The following is a 19163-nucleotide window of genomic DNA, read 5'->3' on the forward strand; positions in this document are numbered from 1 at the left end:
AATGCCGACTCCTAAGAGGATATAACAAACCACAGGCCATGTGGCAGAGTTGGCAGAGATCTCTCACCTTACAATAGGCTGGAAAGGCAAACGGGCAGATTCTGTAATCATCTGAAGAAGCTTTCCATAAAGCAGCCTGAGATTTAAATCAGCAACAGGGACCTGTAAATATAGTATAATTCTTCCTTCTTCCTCTGTCTTCACCTCCCGCCTCTGCAGCACACTCATGCACACACAAGCACACATTCACTCATCTGCAGACTTGTGCATGTGCACACACACATGCATGTGCACATCTGCATCCTATGTAACTCCCACTCTCTGCTCATTTCAAACTTATTTATGTAAAGCCGCCTTCACCTGATTATTTCACTTGCATTTTTCAGTTGCTCTTGGTGTACCCACAACCTGAATTTATTAATTGCTTCCTTTTTCTTCTTACAGAATTTTCTTTAAAGTGTTTCTGAAAATCTATCAATTCCATTTTTACCCCTGGAGAATCCCTGAACCATCTGTGCTCCTTCCCCTGCCCCCCGACCAACCCCGACGACTGTCACAAGGGAACCTCTCTTCAACATCATCCTGGGAATTTCATTCTCGACTTTCCAGTTGAGTTCCCACATTTTCTAGACTCCATGTCTTTCCCTATCTTGATCATTTTCCTTGTTTCTATGGATAACATCCTTCAGTCGTTTCTTAAGAAAGGGCAGATGGGAGGACAATTTTTGAGAAATTTCCTCTCTGAAAATGTCTTCCTTTTACCCTCATGCTCGACTGATATTTTGGCTGGGTATGCAGTTCAAGTTTATAAATAATTTGCCTTCTAGGTTTTGAGAATATTGCTCTACTGTTTTCTGGTATCACGTGTGGCTATTGAAACATCCAATGCCATTCTGATCCTTGTTCCTTTGTGCGTGGCTTTTTCTCTCTGAAAGTCCTTTAAAAATTATTATTAATCTTCTCTTTATCTCTGATATACTGGAATTTATAATAATATGTGTTATGATGAGTCTGTTTGCAATTTATTGACCCATCCTTTCCACCTGGATACTCACGTAATTTTCTTTAAAAAAAAATTTCAATTTTTATTTTATATTCTGGGGGTACATGTGCAGGTTTGTTACAGGGTGTATTTCATGATGCTGAGGTTTGGGGTATGATTTATCTCACCATCCAGGTAGTGAGCACAGTCTCTACCCAATGGTTAGTTTTTCAGCCTTTGCTCTCCTACCTCCTTCCCCCCTAGTAATCCCCAGTGTCTATTGTTGCCATCTTTATGTCCATGAGTACTTAGTGTTTAGCTCCTACATATAAGTGAGAACATGTGGTATATTGTTTTCTGTTCCTGTATTAATTCACTTAGGATAATGGCCTCCAGTTGCATCCACATTGCTGTAAAGGACAAGATTTCATTCTTTTTTAATGGCTCTGTAGTATTCCATGGCATATATGTACCACATTTCCTTTATCCAATCCACTGTTGATGGGCACCTAGACTGATTCTATGTTTTTGCTATTGGGAATAATGCTGTGACGAACATGTGAGTGCATGTGTCTTTTTGGTAGAATGATTTATTTCCTTGTGGCTATCTACCTGATAATGGGAGATAATCTCACAATTTTCTTAGGGCATTTGTTTGGCAATTTTCTTATTCCTATTTTATCTCTTTTCTCTTTCTGGAACTCAGATGTATTTTCTTGGTTGAAACTATAGTATCTTTTTTCTTCTTCTTTTCTAACTCTTTGCCTTTTTGCTTTATTTCCTGGAAGAGTTTCTTGATTCTATCTAAATTTTAATTTTCAGTGGTACTTTCTGATTCTCAATGGTTCTTTTTTGAAATCTTTCTGTTCTTAGTTTACGAATGCAACGTATTATCTTATCTCTCTAAAGGTGTTTATTTCGGGAAGGATTTTCTTATGTTTTCTGTACTTACTGTCTTCCCTCTGTGTCCTTTTTATTCTTTGTTTTCTTTTTTCCCCTTCATGTTGGGGCTTTCCTAAAATGACAGTAATGCTTAACTGTTTATTTCTAACAAAATCAAGAAGAAATGGAGACTTTCTGGGAATCTTTGTATGTGCAGGTAAGAATCATTAAGCCGGAAAACTTTTTTGCCGGGTGATCAGGCAGTGAAATGGTCATTTGAGTTTGAAATAGAGCCTACAACTTACTCTCTGGAATTTTGCTCTCTGAGCATTTAGTTTTTGTGAGAAGAATCCTCCAGTTTCCTGCCCGTGGGCCATATACCTAGCTGCCAATGTCGTGAGACCGATTACCATGCAGTATTCAATCTTTAAGTTTTTCATTTAATGTCCCTCACTAGGTCTGCCACCTCTGAGTTCAAAGCTTCTTCATGTGAGTCCTCAGAAGAGTACATCTCATTTCTGTCCCTTGGAGAGCTTGGAATGTGAAGGTGCTGCATACTTGCTGACAGAACAACATAGGGGAGAGAGCCAGGGGCTCTGGCCAGTCCACACACGAAGACTTTCAACCAATTCTGTTGTTCAACTTCATGCCTCATCCCTTCTTTCTACAATATCAGATTGATAGTCTGAGAATCACAGAGATTCTCTGGATAAAGTGGTTTATCATCTCTGAGGGTCCTTCAAATATGACTTCCTTTGCTAAGTCAGTTACTGCAGATCTGTGTGCCTTCTGTTGCCCAAAGATGTGCTGAAATTTCTTGTCTGCTGATATTTTAGCTCTCATTCTCTTTATCCTCATGGATAAATACATATGGTCATGTATTATATATAAAATATATATTATTCCTTTATTTTCATTTTATCAGAGTCTTCAGAGTGAGAGGAGTCATAAGTAGGGAGTCATTCTGGCATATTTGACCTTAAGTCTTAAATGGGCTTGTTGACTCTGATAATAAAACCAAGAGAACTTTCTGGAGTGATGGAGAGGTTCTCTACTTTGATTGCAATGATGGATACGTGATTGTATTGATTTGTTAAAGCTCGTCTAGCAGTACCTTTGAAAAATGTGCATTTCTTTTATAAATGGAATTTTAAAAAGCTGAAATAGAAGCAGAGACTAGAATGGTAGTTACCAGGGGCTGGGGGAATGATTGGGGAGATGTTGGTCAAAGATTACAAAATTTCATTTAGGGGAAATTAGTTAAAGAGATCTGTTGTATAACACGGTAACTACAGTTAACAACAATGGATTGTATTCTTAAAAATTGCTAAGAGAGTAGATTTTAAGTGTTCTCACTACAAAATAGTAATGATACATGTGTTTAATTATCTTAATTTAAGCATTCCACAAATGTATACGTATTTCAAAACATCATGTGGTATACCATAAGTATATAGTTTTTGTCAGTTAAAAAATAAATTTAAAAAGTGTGTACTTGAGTGCATATAAATTATACTTCAGTAAAGTTAATTTAATAATGAAATATTTTACGGACACCCGTTACCTTTAAGATGAAGCACAGAATCCTAGTCAAGCTGCTCTGCAAACGATGCTGAAATTACTCTCCTGCTTGTTCTGAACTCTAGTTAAACCTCTCCCCAATCTGAGAAGTGATCCATTTTCCCCTAACACACAATGCCTAGCCCACTTCTGTGTATTGACCGATGCCCTTGTCCATGCCCAGAGAGCCTCCTTTAAAACTATCCAACGCAAATCTGTTCCTTTTCCAGGAGGCTTTTTCTAACCACTGAGCACTGAAAGATGATTGTTTCTTTTAATCTCTTATTTTTTGTCTATACCAGTTACTTGGCATTTCAAAATGTACTGCTTTCAGAAATCTCTTTTATGGTTTTGCATTATTTTAATTTCTGCATTGATATTTCACTTTTCATATGTGCATGTCTCATTGTCCTGGAAAAGATTCATTTTCTAGAGGGCTAGGAGTGTGTATTATACATGTTTACATCTCTCCTAGTATCTAACATAATGCTATACACATAGTTGGCAGTCAATAAATATTTGCTGAATGAAGGATAAGATAATAAATCATGTAGACATTTTAAATAGAAGAAACCAGGGAATTTGGAAACCACAGAGAAAAGGATTCGCATTACTAGTAAGAATTGTTAAAACACAATCATCCAAAGAATATTCTGAATTAACAGAAGGCCCAAGTCATTTATAATCTGCATTTTTTAAAGGATGTACATTACAATGAAATCAACACAACTTATAAAGTGAGTCTATAGGACCTATGGGACTGTTAAGACAATCTATAATTGGAATATGGTAATTTTAAACCCTAGTGATTCCTGAATTTATTCCCATGGATTTATTGCTAGGAATTCTGACATTGTCCCAGGGGGCAATATCTTGAGCTATATATGGCATTCTTCATGTCATCTTCTCTCCTTGCTTCGGTGCCATCAGGATAACAAGCACTTCTGCAATCCTCGGTAGAATGTATATGCTGCAGACAGTAGGAATGAATTCAGCCGTAACATATGCTGCACATTTACTATGCACAGCTTTTTAGATTCTGATTTCTGATCTGCCATTTTCCCCTAAGGAATATAGACTGCCTGTGTGGCAAAAAATAATATGGGCAACTATTTATAAAAAAGGGTGGACTATTTATAAAAAAAAAAAAATAGAGCCCCAAGTGAACTAACTCGTCAGTCATATATGATCTTTCTTTTACTTACTCATTAGATGAATTTATTTATGATAAGTAAGTTTTCATGGTGTCGTATTTATTTTATCACAGAGAGAAAGAGTACATGCCCAGAAATTGGATGCCACACATTCCCACTCAACTTGCAGTAATGAGGGCTGTTCTCACCGATTTACTTTCTGTCTGGCAGACAAGAGGGTTGTTCGTTTTATCATTGTTGCCCACACCTATCAGCCGTCCCTCCAATTTGATGACTACCACAGCACTATATATAGCAAATCTCCTCAGGGGCTATAATTATTCATCTTTCAGAAGGCACAAGATCTATAATGGATGAGTGCTGTAGACAAGAAACCAGTTTATAGGTTTATCTCCTACGCGAAAGAATAATCTGTCTTTATTGGAGGAATGGACCATTACCATTTAATAGATGAGTTGTAAGTATTGAAAAAGATTGTATAAATGCATTTGTGGCTCAGACACATAAAATTTTCTGGTATTGCCACGTAGAAAGCAAAAGCTGACTACTTCATTTCATCAGACCATATCATGATTTGGAAAATTCAGAGAACTGTCATGAAGACTTAGCTTGCTGTCTTGAGTTATGAATTACTCTTAAATTAATATCACTACTGCTGCTATTGGAAGTTCCTGATTTCATAACATCTTTGAGAGGAGTAGTCAATCAAGGCACTCAAGCTGTTATTTCCATCAGAGAAGGTGGCTTAAAATGTCCCCTATGGCATGTGTCTTGGTTACTCTTTGAATTTTCAGTTGAACACGCAGTCCATTTTGCCCTGTATGTTCAGGCGCTATGGTAGCCAGCCGTGCATTTTTCTCCATTTGTTTTTCAGTATTCTGTTGGTTTTCACTAATACAGCTTGTTTACCCACTGAAGCATTTGAATATTGCTTATGCCAAATAGTAAATTGGTTCTGCTCAATGGTATTCTGATTTGTCTTGGTTGAGGCTCTTTAGAATTCAAAGAAAAAGCCACCCAAGCTACCCTAAGGAAGGGGCTGTTATATGAGAATATCAGGTCATTGCATGGATATGTATAGATTCAGGGACAAAAGTGAAAAATTGATGCTTTCCCTATATCTGGGGCTACACAATCTCTCTCTTTGCTTTTCTCTCATCTGTCTATTCTTGCCCTTTTCATTAGCTTCTTCTCTTATTCATCTTTCCCAGACCCATTAAGCCCACACCTCCAATTCTATATTATGACTTCTGCTTCACCACAGTTTCCATTGCTAAATTCAAACACTTCTGAAAGTTGGATTGACCTACTCTCTCAATAACGATGTTCCCTTTGGGATGCTCTGTCACCAAGGCTGGAGTGCAATGGCGTGATCTCGGCTCACTGCAATCTCCACCTCCCAGGTTCAAGCAATTCTCCTTCCTCAGCCTCCTGAGTAGCTGGGACTACAGGTGTGCACCACAACACTTGGCTAATGTTTTGTATTTTTGGTACAGTTGTGGTTTCACCATGTCGACCAGGTTGGTCTCAAACTCCTGATCTCAGGTGACCTGCCTGCCTTGGTCTCTCAAAGTGCTGGGATTACAGGCATGAGCCATGGTGCCTGGCCCTGGGATGCTCTTTCAAGACCCGGGGATAGGGCTGTTTCTCTGGAAAAGGCCCTAGGAAGCATAGGCCATGAAACTCAACAAGTCATGAACATCTTTCCCATCACACTCTCAAGCCTCTCTATTGTCTCACATTTAAGTCTTCAAGCTGCCTTGGAAATAGGAGCAATTGTATCGCATGCCCGTACTCCTGTATACACACCAAGCTACCCTTTGAGTTACAGCTTTTCAATTCTGCAGAAACTATAAAATTAAAGCAGTTTCTGAAAGTTTCTGGATTAGAGGCCATCACTCTGTATGTCCTGTTACAAAACACCAGTACCAGTATCTGAGTTCTCTTTCTTGGCCATGTTTGGGGGCCAAATATTGTAACCATCAATGACTGACTGTGCAATACAGAAAGGAGGTCAGGGCCTGGACATGACTGTTCCACCACAAACTGGAACTCTAGCTCCCCTAATGTAAATTTAGTTAAGGCCTCTTGTTCAAGCAATGGGTGATTGGAATTGTTTCTTTTGCTTTCAGCAAATGCATACCAGTAAAATTGGGGCCATGAGTCTGGACTGGAGAACACAGGTCAGATACCAAGACTAAAAACCAGACCCTTAATAGCATGGCTAGGAGATACGAGAGAACACTGCTGTGGAGAAGCCAGGAAGGGATTTAGTCTTTAATGTACATACTTCTATCATGCTACACTGTAGTGCATGTACAAATCTATCATCCTGAAAGAAGATTAAGATTCTTGAGGGTACAGATGATATCCTAGTTGTCTGTGGGTCTCAGGACGCAACGTGGTACCTGGCACATAGTAGGTACACAACAGTATTTGCTAATTGAATGAATGGATTGGATAAGGAAACTTCTCTGCTGACATCAGCAAGGCCTCCCTCAAGTAGGAGCCAGCTTTTCTCCTTGTACTTTCTTGTGTATGTAGAATATTGAGTGGATTAATCATCCTAATGAAAATTTAAATATATTTTCTAATCTTAGGCAATTTCAGGAAGTGTTTTTTTCATTGTCAGCCTTCAAAAGAACTGTTTTCATTTTACATCTTCTAGTTACATCATTTTATTATGAGTTAATGGAATATATCTTCCTGAGTGCTTAGACCTATAACATTTTGAAATCATTCTCTGCTACGTTTGCCATGCTTAAATCTTTCCATGCCATTTACTACCATACGTCATCTTATAATTTTTTCTGCTTGTTTCTGATCGAAGGCACATATTCCGCACAGCGGTATCTACAGCAAAGCACTGATCTTCTGGTGCCCCCAGGTAGGTACTGCCTCCCTGTCCCCAAATGCTTTATTTTATATAATATCTTTGCCTTAGAAAACCTATTGCCAATTTTCTTTTTACAAAAATAAAACATGTGTACTGTAGACCTTTTAGGGAAAAAATAAGCAGAAATAACATGCTAATTAGCCACAGTTTCCATCACCCAGAGATAATCCCTGTTTTTTACCAGGCTTTTCCCTATGTTCGTAAGAATGTTATTTTGAACAAAAACAGTGTAACATTTTTAAAAACAGATACCCCAAAATAGTCATGGCCCTATTCAAACTCAGTAAACCTGCTAAATTTGGTGAGCAACCTACCTCTCCAAGCATACAAGCCCTTTGTGACAGTTGGATAAAAAACTCACCTGAATTTTACTCTTATGATTTAAGTTGCATTTTGCCACGTTAAAACATTATAGCACTCTTCGGTCTGGTAGTTTATTTTTTGGATTTATTTAGCACAAATGAAGCCATTAATTGGCAGTCTTTCAACTCCCTGGATATGGGTAATAATAAAGACATCATAAAGCGGGTGGTGCAGGCAGATCAGAGGCTCTCCTAGGCCTTTCTGATGGGAGCTAGTGAAATAATGAATCATTCAAAAAAATCTTTCAGAATTCATTGCTGAACTGGTACAAAAGTAAGAACTTCTCAGAGGTGGGAGCTAAAGTCAAAGCAGAACCTTGGGTGGTAGGAGCACTGAGACTGGCTTTTGTGCTGAGACCTCATGCTTCAGCTTTGGCAGCAGCACAGACACAGGGAAGGAGAGCCAATGCCAGCTAAAGCTAGGAGAGTCTCAAGAGGCGTCCTCCAAATCAGCCAGGACTTTGTGCACACTTAGTGCAATGGAAAATGAGAAATTAAGGCCACCCCATGGAAGGGGACGGCTAGGTAATTTACCTGACTTGAATTTGGTTTTGAAAATGTGAAAGTACAATGTCTAATATCTTCTCTGATAATTAATAATCATAAGCCAGCCTACATTTGGACTCGAAGACAAGAAAGAGGTAGGGAGGAGAACAGAGAATATAAACACAATTGGGAAAAGAATAATCAGATTGTGAAAGCAAATTAAAGTACAAGCATGTATTTCAGAGTTTTCTTCAACTAGTATGTTTCTAGTAGAACACCTCTTTTTAATAACCAAATATCATGGAACATATCTCTGAATATAATTTTTATCAGCCAATGGTTATATAGAAGTGGTGTCTAATTACATTCCAAATACTCATAGCATTTTAAACAAAATGATGTGCTGGAAAGGTATGAGGTTACATTCCAAATACAATGGATAGATCATCAGAATCTCATGAAGATTTTCTGAAAAGCATTCAGAGTTCCAGCAAAAAGGAGATGCTGGCCCTAAGCGAGACATCACAGCTCACACTCTGTGGGAACTGGCCTTTGCCACTGTAATGCTTGTCGGGAATGTGTTTTCGAACTGCCTTTATATTTAGCCTCTATTTTTGACTAGTGATGAATGAGTCACATGCACACATGCACACACACACACACGCAATTTTAAAAAGTATTGAAGAAAAGTGTGAAGAAAGAAGAAAACAAATGCAAATAATGGGAGTTTAAACAAAGCTCCATTTTACAAATTTTTTTCCTTAAATGTTGGTCACCTCCTTTGACAATTTTTCATGGCCCTTTTGTTCAGGTGCATTTTCAGCAGTGACAAATGATGGAGAGTTTCCATTAGCTTCTGAGTTGGATGGTTTGCTTGAAATTACCCTTTATCATCTCACTCATCCACACGAGCACTTTCCACAACCAGTGAAAATTACTGTCAGCCCTGCTTCTCTCTCAGTTTTTTCAAGTATCAAGTTTTCTCCTCACTCAGCGAGTGACAGTTTATTACAGGTAATTGTCTTGTTTTTATTGAAAAATTTCACTGTACTTTTTCTGACAAAATTCATTTATTGCTGTTGTTATTTGCTTTGCCATATTGTAAACATAATGTTCACAGTATGCATGCAGATGTTACATGTTTGGTAATCAGAGAACAATATTGTTTTCAAATAATATTTTTATTTCAATAACTATTGAAATGCAAGTGTTTTTTGGTTACATAGATGAATTATATAGTGGTGAATTCTGAGATTTTAGTGCACCTGTCGCCTGAGTAGTGTACGTTGTACCCAATATGTAGTTTTATATCTCTGACCCCATCCCAACTTCCCTTTCTGAGTCTCCAAAGTCTGTTATGTCTGCATGCCTTTATGTAACTATAGCTTAGCTTCCACTTATTAGTGAGAACTTGCAGTATTTGGTTTTCCATTCCTGAGTTATTTCACTTAGAATAATTGCCTTCAGCTCCATCCAATTTTTTTATGGCTGAGTAGTATTCTATGGTGTGTGTGTATATATATATCACATTTTCATTATGCACTCATTGGTTGATGGGCATTTAGGTTGGTTCCATATCTTTGCAATTGTGAATTGTGCTGTGATAAACATACAGGTGCTGATATAATGACTTCTTTCCCTTTGGGTAGATATCCAGTAGTGGGCTTGCTGGATCGAATGGTAGATCTACTTTTAGTTCTTTAAGAAATCTCCACACTGTTTTCTATAGAGATTCTACTAATTTACATTCCCGCCAGCAATGTATAAGCATTCCCTTTTCACCACATCTACACTAACATCTATTGTTTTGGGGCTTTATTAATAATTATGGCCATTATTGCAGGGGTAAGGTGGCATCTCATTGTGGTTTTGACTTGGATTTCCCTGATTTTTTCATTTTCAACCTATGAAAAAATGTTGAGCATTTTTTCATAGGTTAGTTTTGGTCATTTGTGTATCTTCTTTTGAGAAATGTATATTCATGTAATTTATTCACTTTTTGATGGAATTATTTGTTTTAGGAAACAATGTTTTAAGCATTTTATATTCTAATATAATAGTTCATTTACATTTGAGCATTTTACTTAAGAAAACTGGTTGAGAGGTAGGGTTAACATATAATGCATTATATGTTATACATTTTCTTATTTAGAATAACAGAAAACAGACTCCTAGTTACTGTTTTTATGCAAAATTATCTGATGTTTTAGGAGTAGATTATTGACGTTACGCAAAAGATGGCTTTATATTATTAATCACAATTAATATAAATGGATTAATCTCTGCAGGTAAAATATAAAGATGAATAGGCTGGATTAAAAAAATGAGTAATAATAAAAATAAACAAATAAAATCTTCATCCAACCCCCCCAACCCAGCCATATACTACTTTAAATAGACCACATACATTACAAGAATATTTAAATATCTAGAATCAAATAATAGAAAAATATGTATCAGATAAAAAATCAAATGAAATCTGAGGTAGCTATATTAATATTAAATAAAATGGGCCAGGCGCGGTGGCTCAAGCCTGTAATCCCAGCACTTTGGGAGGCCGAGACGGGTGGATCACGAGGTCAGGAGATCGAGACCATCCTGGCCTACACGGTGAAACCCCGTCTCTATTAAAAAATACAAAAAACTAGCCGGGTGAGATGGCGGGCGCCTGTAGTCCCAGCTACTCGGGAGGCTGAGGCAGGAGAATGGTGTAAACCCGGGAGGCAGAGCTTGCAGTGAGCCGAGATTGTGCCACTGCACTCCAGCCTGGGCGACAGAGCGAGACTCCGTCTCAAAAAAAAAAAAAAAAAAAAAAAAAAAAAAATAAATAAATAAATAAATAAATAAAATGACTGCAGGGCAATAATAAAGACAGTCACAATAGAACATTAAAAATTTATAATTCATCTTAAAGATATAGTGAATCTAAACTTTATGCACAAAACAACATAGTGTCAAAATATATAAATCAAAAGTTGATGGAACTATAAAGAATAAAGGACAAATTTACTACTATAGTACCCTCTAAAATACTAATAGATCAGGCAGACAAATTAATAAGCTAAAGAAGATTTTAACTGAACAATTAAGCTTGATCTAATGGACCTTTAAAGAACAATACATTTAATGGTTTGAAAATACACATTCTGCATACTAATGTGTAGCACATACGATTTATAAAAACTGAATTATTGCTAGGACAAGAGCAAGCCCAACCAAATAGAAAAGGCTAAAACCATAAGGGGAAGATTGGCTATATTAATAAGAATGGCTGTTTATTGAAAAAGCAGCCCCCAAACTAGGAGAAATCTGTAAGATGTGTAACTCAAAGGATTATATAAAGAACACCTAGAAATCAACAAGAAAAAAAATACAAGAAGCCAGAACAAAGATAGGAAAAGTTATTATCTGATGAGCCATTCCAACTGTCCCATAAACACATGAGAAAATGCTCAAACTCAGTAATTAGGAAATGTAAATTAAAACCATAATGAAGTATAATTTCATACCACTAGATGGTGAAAATCTCAATGTTGGTCAATACTAATGGTAAGATGTAAGTAAAACAAGATCCCAAATCCACTGCTGGTGTTAAACAATATACTATCTGAGGATACATACATAGCTGAAAACACTATATACAATTCAGGATGGTGGCTACCCCTGAGGGGGGACATGAAGGGAGGAGGATGATTATCATTCATTAAACTAGGCATGTATATTTGGTACATATTTTTGTAGGGATACTGTATTTCACAACTTAAAAAAAAATTAATGATGGTAAAGACTGGTATTGGGCTGCACAAAAGACATTTTGGTACTTGGTAGGCGTTGCCTTATGGTTTACAGACAGACATTTTGCTGTCAGTTTGTCTTTTATCTTCTTTGTGCTTTTTCTAATGGTTTTCAGTACTGAGCCTGAGCTCTGGTCAATTATACCGAACACACACGTTAAATTTCAAGACACTGTGTTGCCTGCTTGTCACAAACCCAAAGTACCTTGTTTACTGCAAACCTTTTTAAGACAGGGGGACCATAAAACAAAGACTGTTTAAGCTAACATTCCTGATGTGGAATAGTATGGTCTAATACCATTTAAATCTCTGAAACATTTAGTCAGATTGCAGTGTTTGGAGCTTTTTAGTTTTATCTGGCATGATTCTCCCCATAAAATCATGCTGCTGATTCTAGTGTGTATATAAACTTTCTAAATTATTGTGAAGTATTTGTTTTAGATTCCTTTTAAGATGATTTTACTCTTTTAATAAGCCTTAAGGAAAATGAAGATCAAACTGTTTCCCCTTTTCTTGTGGTGATGACCAAACATATTAAATCCATATCTAGCCAAGCCTCAGTTTTTGTAAAGAGCCTGTAGTAATTTATTAAGTAAACAACCAGAAGCTTCCTTTACTTGGCTGTAATGAATCACCTCAAATATCTATCTATGCCTACAGACTCCTAGGACCATCTGTCTTCTATTTGAGTTAAATTTATACTGTCTGACTTTATACTGTATAGAAGCGATGCTGAAAGCAGCCATGGTTGACTGCAGGCTTATTCTTGAATCTTTGGACCTCTGGATGAAGGCATTTCTTCCTTTTCCTTAATCAAATATCTTTAACTCTGTTTTGAATTTCCTTTCTTTCCCCTTTGAAAGGATTTTTCTTCTATAATAATTCCCTCCTGTTTCATAACTCTCACAATCTCTTCTTCTCCCTCCTCTAAAATGTTTACATCTCACTTTTCTTCAAAAACAAACAACAAAACTTCCGGTGACACCAATGAGCCATTCAACACCAGTTTATTGCATCCCTTTTTTATTTCCCTAGCAATTGTTGGAACTATTGTGAACGTCATACCCCTCCCTCTTGGTCACTGGTACCACGGCCAATTGGCCACTGCTCAGAGCTCATCTCTTATCTCTCTTCCTTTGTGAACTGTGCTTTAATCATGCAGGTCTCCTGGCTAAGCATCCTCCATGTTTCAGGCCTTTGCATTTGCTCTTTCCTCTGCCCCAGTGCTTTTCCCCCACTGAGTCACATGACTTCCTTTAGGTGTCTGCTCACGTATCCCCTTGGTCATCCTATTTTTGAAAACCAAAATAGCAAAACAGTGTCCCTCATCAGCCTCCTTGGATTGCTTATTTTTCTTTACTGGCTGGCATGTAATCACTGGTTGTCTGCAAACGCAATGAAAAAGAGAGACTTTGCCCCATTTGTTCCCTGTTGGAACAATGCCTGGCACATAGTTGGAGCTCAGTAAATTCCTATGTATTGGAGCAGTTAACAGATGTTGAAAATGTCCCATCTAAGGTCTGTAATGATTCTTGTTTCCTTGATGTCTGATTTATCACTCTGTTTCATTTGGTTGTTCTTGTAGCACATGTTTCTCTCAGCTTTGGTGGTTCTCATACTCTTTATTCAACCTCTCGTGTTCTTCCTCTGTCCTTTCCAAGAGTTTCTTTCAAATTATGGCCTCCTCCAAGTCTCAGTTCTGGACCCTAGAAATTTCTTTTTCAGTGCTCACATCCTTGGAAATGTATCCTATTTTTTAAACTGTGGTGAAAAAACATATAAAACTGACCATCTTAATAATTTTAAAGTATATGGTTCAGTGGCGTTAACTATATGCAGAGTAGAATCATGCGGTATTTGTGTTTATGTGACTCATTTATTTCACTTTGCATAATATCTTCAAGGTTCCTCCATGTTGCTGCATATGAAAAGGATTTCCTGCTTTTTAAAGTCTGGACAGTATTCCATTGTGTGTATGTATACCGTGTTTTCCATTCATCTGTTGATGGACATTCAGGTGGCATCCACCTCTTGGATGTTGTGAATAATACAAATATCTCTTTAAGATTCTGTTTTTAATTCTTTTGGATTTATACCCAGAAGTGGGATTGATGGATCACATGGTAATTCTATTTTTAATTTTTTGAGAGCACTCCATACTGTTTTGCATAGCAGCTGCACCATTTTATATTCCCACAAACAATGTGCAAGACTTCCAATTTCTCTCCACATCTTCACCAATACTTGTTATTTTCTGGTGTTTTTTGATAGTGGCTATCCTAATGGATATGAGATAATATCTCACTGTGGTTTTGATTTGCATTTCCTTGATGATAAGTGATCTTAGGTAACTTTTCATATGCTCTTTGGCCATTTGTATATCTTTTTTTTTTTTGGAGAAATATCTATTCAAGCCCTTTGCCCATTTTAAAAATATGTTTTGTTGTTGTTGTTTTTGAGCCATAGGAGTTCCTCATATATTCTGGATATTAACTCCTTATCAGATGTATGGTTTTGCAAATCTCTTCCTCCGTTTTGTCGATTGCCTTTTCACCTTGTTGATTATTTTCTTTGCTGGGCAGAGGTTTTTTTCTCTTCTTAAGACTTGTTATAGGCCAGGCACAGTGGCTTATGGCTGTACTCCCAGCACTTTGGGAGGCCAAGGGGGGCAGATCACTTGAGGTCATGAGTTTCAAACCAGCCTGGTCAACATGGTGAAACCCCATCTCTACTAAAAATACAAAAATCAGCCGGGTGTGGTCGCACATGCCTGTAATCCCAGTTACTCAGGTGGCTGAGGCAAGAGAATCGCTAGAACTCAGATGGTGGAGGGTGCATCTGAGCTTGAGCCTGCCACTGCACTCCAGCCTGAGCAATAGAGGGAGACTTCATCTTCAAAAATAAATAAATAAAGATTTTTTATACCTCAGTTGGCTCTTGATTTAGGTCTATGGTCCTCACTCTTATTCCACACCCCTTTGTACTTAAGTCTTGCCTTACTGTTTACTTCCTTTCTTCCTTCCTTTCTATGGTGCCAGGTATAGTATTACATATTAAGTGGAAACTCAGTAACTGAGTTACTGAATTGAATGATTTAAAATGCCGCATGGTGCCTTCTAGTTTTGACTTCTTATCGGGTCTTCAATTTCATGTCTCCAAATGCTTTCTTAACATCTCAAAACTGTCTCATTGCCAACATATGAAGCCTTATAATTACCCTTCTTCCACTTTCCTCTTATGTAATAAAGCATTAAGTTCTCTCTATTCCTTCCAGACAATAAGTCTTAACTTGAACATTTCTTCCCAGTCACAAGGTCCGTGGGAGGCAATCCTAACTAACACAATCCCTCCAAATGCTACCTCCCATTCTGCTCTCAGCTGCAGACTCAAACAAAAGGTCACTCCATTATTGTCCTATTCAGGAACGTATGGTGACTTCCAGTCACCCCTGAGAACAAAATAAAAAATTTTGCTTGGCTTTCATTGTGCCCTATGAAGGTGGGAAATACAGTTTCAACCCCAAACCCTAAAATGGTCTCCCCACTTTAGCCAAATGTACTTTTTCATCTCCAATATGACCTCCTCATTCCTACCTCTGTACCCTCACTGTTTCCTGGAAGATTTTCCAACCTGGGTTAAATAATTCAAGCCTTACTTTCCTCTAAAATCCTAACTCAATTATGCATTTAATTTCCTCTGACAAGTCTAACTCAAATGAATTTTGACCTAACTTTGAATTTCATTAGCATCTCTATATGTTTTAACATTTAACAGGTTAATGCTTTCATTAATATAATAGCACTTTCTTTTGTGATATCACTACTTTGTACTTTTCTTTGAGCAGTGGGGATGGAGAAAATTGCAGTAATTTTTTTTTAATTTGGAGTTATAGATTTTTGGAAAAGTCAAGAAGCAATGATTTTTGCTCCACCATAGCCACTCCTAAAACCAAACCAAAACAAAACAATTAACTTTGCAATGACCTTACACCAACTTTCCATAGATCTAAAACCCAAGGTGGCTGTCATAGGATCATGTTTTTTGAATAAATTATCAAAGTAATTAACTAGCCCAAGCAGTCATGACCCAAGTGCAAGTGGAATGCTGGACTCATAAACAATGTGCTGGTTGAGGAAGACAAAGACCCTTAGGGAGCCATGGCACTAACTTAGTCTGTGATCTTGGACAATTCACTTAACTTTTTGAAAATCTTCCTTTCTATTTTCAAATGGGGATAAGATTAGTGTCCAAGAGGTATTAATCTCAGGTGCCTTTAGTTCTTGATAGGCTAGACATAAATTATGACGTCAGGTTACAGCAAATTCTCTCTTTCTTTATTAGAAATAGGAGATCAGATGTCTATGTATTTAGAGTTGATCCATCTTATTCTGAAATAAAGGGGTTTATGTCAGTTTTCAAAATATATACTATAAGACTTTACTTTTGTAAGTTAAAAAAAAGTCAAGGCAAGTGGACAATAAGTAGTAAGAAAAATATGAGACACATGGAAAAAATAAGTAGAAAAAGCCATGATGAAAAATAAGAGTGGGATCAATACACAGAAAGTATGTCCTGAGAAGCAATTCACTTGCTACAGATGGACTGAAAATCTGACTCTGAGATTTCTAATTCAGATAGGAGAACAGGATCAGTTAAATGATTCATGAGGTCCATAAGCAAAAACAAACCAGCTGCTCAAAAGCATAGCTATTCCTGGTACAAAGATCAGAGGGAAATTTCCTGTTCTAAACAATGACACTCAACTGATAAAGGGAAGCAGGCACAACAGTTTAGTAAATGATACAACATTTTCCCTTTTAACATTTTTGAGGTTTTTTTGTAGTGTCTTTGCTCCCATTCTATTTTTCAATAAAAAAAGGTTGGCAATAGACTAGATTGGTCAAAGACTTTGACAGGTGAAAATAATTTTTAGGGGGAATTTGAAAGAAACAGCTAGGGAGTAGCAAAGAAACACATCGAGAAGGAACAGGTCAAGAGTACAGAAATGACAAGTTTTCAGGTCAAGGCAAGGACAAATTAGGAAGTTAGAAGCCATCTGGACAGATGGAGTGTGGTGCCAAAGCCCTAAAGTAGCAGAGCCTGAGTTTTATGTAGAAGATAAAGAAAATGAGCTAATTGTTGCAACTATGTGATATTATAATTATGATGAGTAAAATTATTTTAATAGCAATATTCAATAGCATCTCTTTTGCATTTTTATTTCACTTATACTATTTCTAGAAAAAAAATATATATGTAATTATTCTGTAATGGACCTGAAAGAACTTCTACATTGAGACTACAATTAGCTTTGGCCTTAGTCCATCACAAAGGAAGTAAAGGCAATTGGAAAATGACCAAATGATGTAAAAAGGGAACTTAAAAGAGAGAAAATTTGTATTTGTATGTTCAATATCCATAAAATATTATTTGTTTTTTGCTGGTAATTATAAATGCACATTGAATCAGCAATGATATACTAGTGTCATCTAACAGTTAAAATCACACAGCAGCTTTAATTTTAAATGATAATACACAGCATTGGCTCTCTCATTCTCAGCTGGTGGCAGGGTAAGCTGACATAATCTTTGTACAGTTTGGCAATATATACCAAATATTTAACAATCAGCACATACTTTAATTTAGCAATTTCACTTCTAATAATTTATTCGTAGAATATAACCAAGGACAATGCCAAAGATGTTCACTGAAGAATTTTTCAGTGATATTTAAAAATACAGAGGCTAAAAAACCAACAATTAGAAATGTGTTTAGTAAATTATAATTCATGCATATAGTAGAGTATTATGCAGTCATAAAAACTGCAGATGTCACAGAAATTTTGACCTGGGAAGATACTCATAACATCTTGTTTTGTGCTGAAAGCAGGCTACATCAAGATGTATTGTAAAGCTATAGTTGATCAATATAGTGTGTTATTGGTTTAGAAATAAGTTTAGACAAATAGATTAGTGGAATGAAATAGAGACCAGAAATAGATGCAGATATATACAGTCAATTAATTTTTAACAAAGGCACAAAGCATTTGAAAGGGAAAAGAAAACCCTTTCAACAAATAATCTTAGAAAAACTAGACATCCATGTGAGAAAATAAATGTACCTTAGCCCCTACCTCACACCATAAACCAAAAAAGTAATTCAAGATAGATCATAGACCTAAACATAAAAGTGAAAATTATAAAGCTTCTAAAAGAAAACAAGGATAATATCCTTGCAATTTTGGGAGAGGCAAAAATTTCTTAGCTAAGTCACAAAAGCACTAACCATAAAACATAAAATTGGTAAATTAGACATTATCAAAATTTATTCTCATAAAAACACAACACTAAAGAAATGAAAAGGTGCACCACAGATTGGGATCAAAGGTTTGCAACCCAAATAGCTGACAAAATAATTGTAATCAGAATATACAAACAATGCCAACAATTCAATATTGAAAAACCAAATAACCCAATTAAAATAAACAAGCAGATACGTTACAAAAGAAGATACTTCACAAATACTTGTGGATACTTTGCAAAAGAAGATAATGCAAATGACCAATAAACACATTGAAAAGATGCTGAATAATGTTAGACATCGGGGAAATGCAGCTGAAAATTATAGGGAAAGACTACTACATACTTATGAGATTGCTGCAACTTGAAAATGGAAAGCTAAATGTTGGTGAGTACATGTAGTAACTGAAACTCTAATAAACTGCTGGTAAAAGTGTAAAATGGTACTATCATTTGGGAAAATCATTTGGTAATTTTAAAAATGAGATCAAATATATATCTAGCCTGTTAAAAACTCCTTAGTTTTTAACCCAAGATAAATGAAGACATACACCCATGAAAAAAAGACTTGTACAAAGATGTTAATAACAGCTTTATTCATATTAGCTCTAAACTCTCAAGACAACCTGAAGTCTGTAAATAGGTAAATTAATTAACAAGTTTTGGTATATTCATACAATAGAATATTAGGGAGCAATAAGAAGGAATGAAGGGGTGGCCTGCCCCTCCACACCTGTGGATGTATCTC

This window comes from Piliocolobus tephrosceles, chromosome 5 (genome assembly GCF_002776525.5).
Source record: "Piliocolobus tephrosceles isolate RC106 chromosome 5, ASM277652v3, whole genome shotgun sequence".
NCBI classification, from domain to species: Eukaryota; Metazoa; Chordata; class Mammalia; order Primates; family Cercopithecidae; genus Piliocolobus; species Piliocolobus tephrosceles.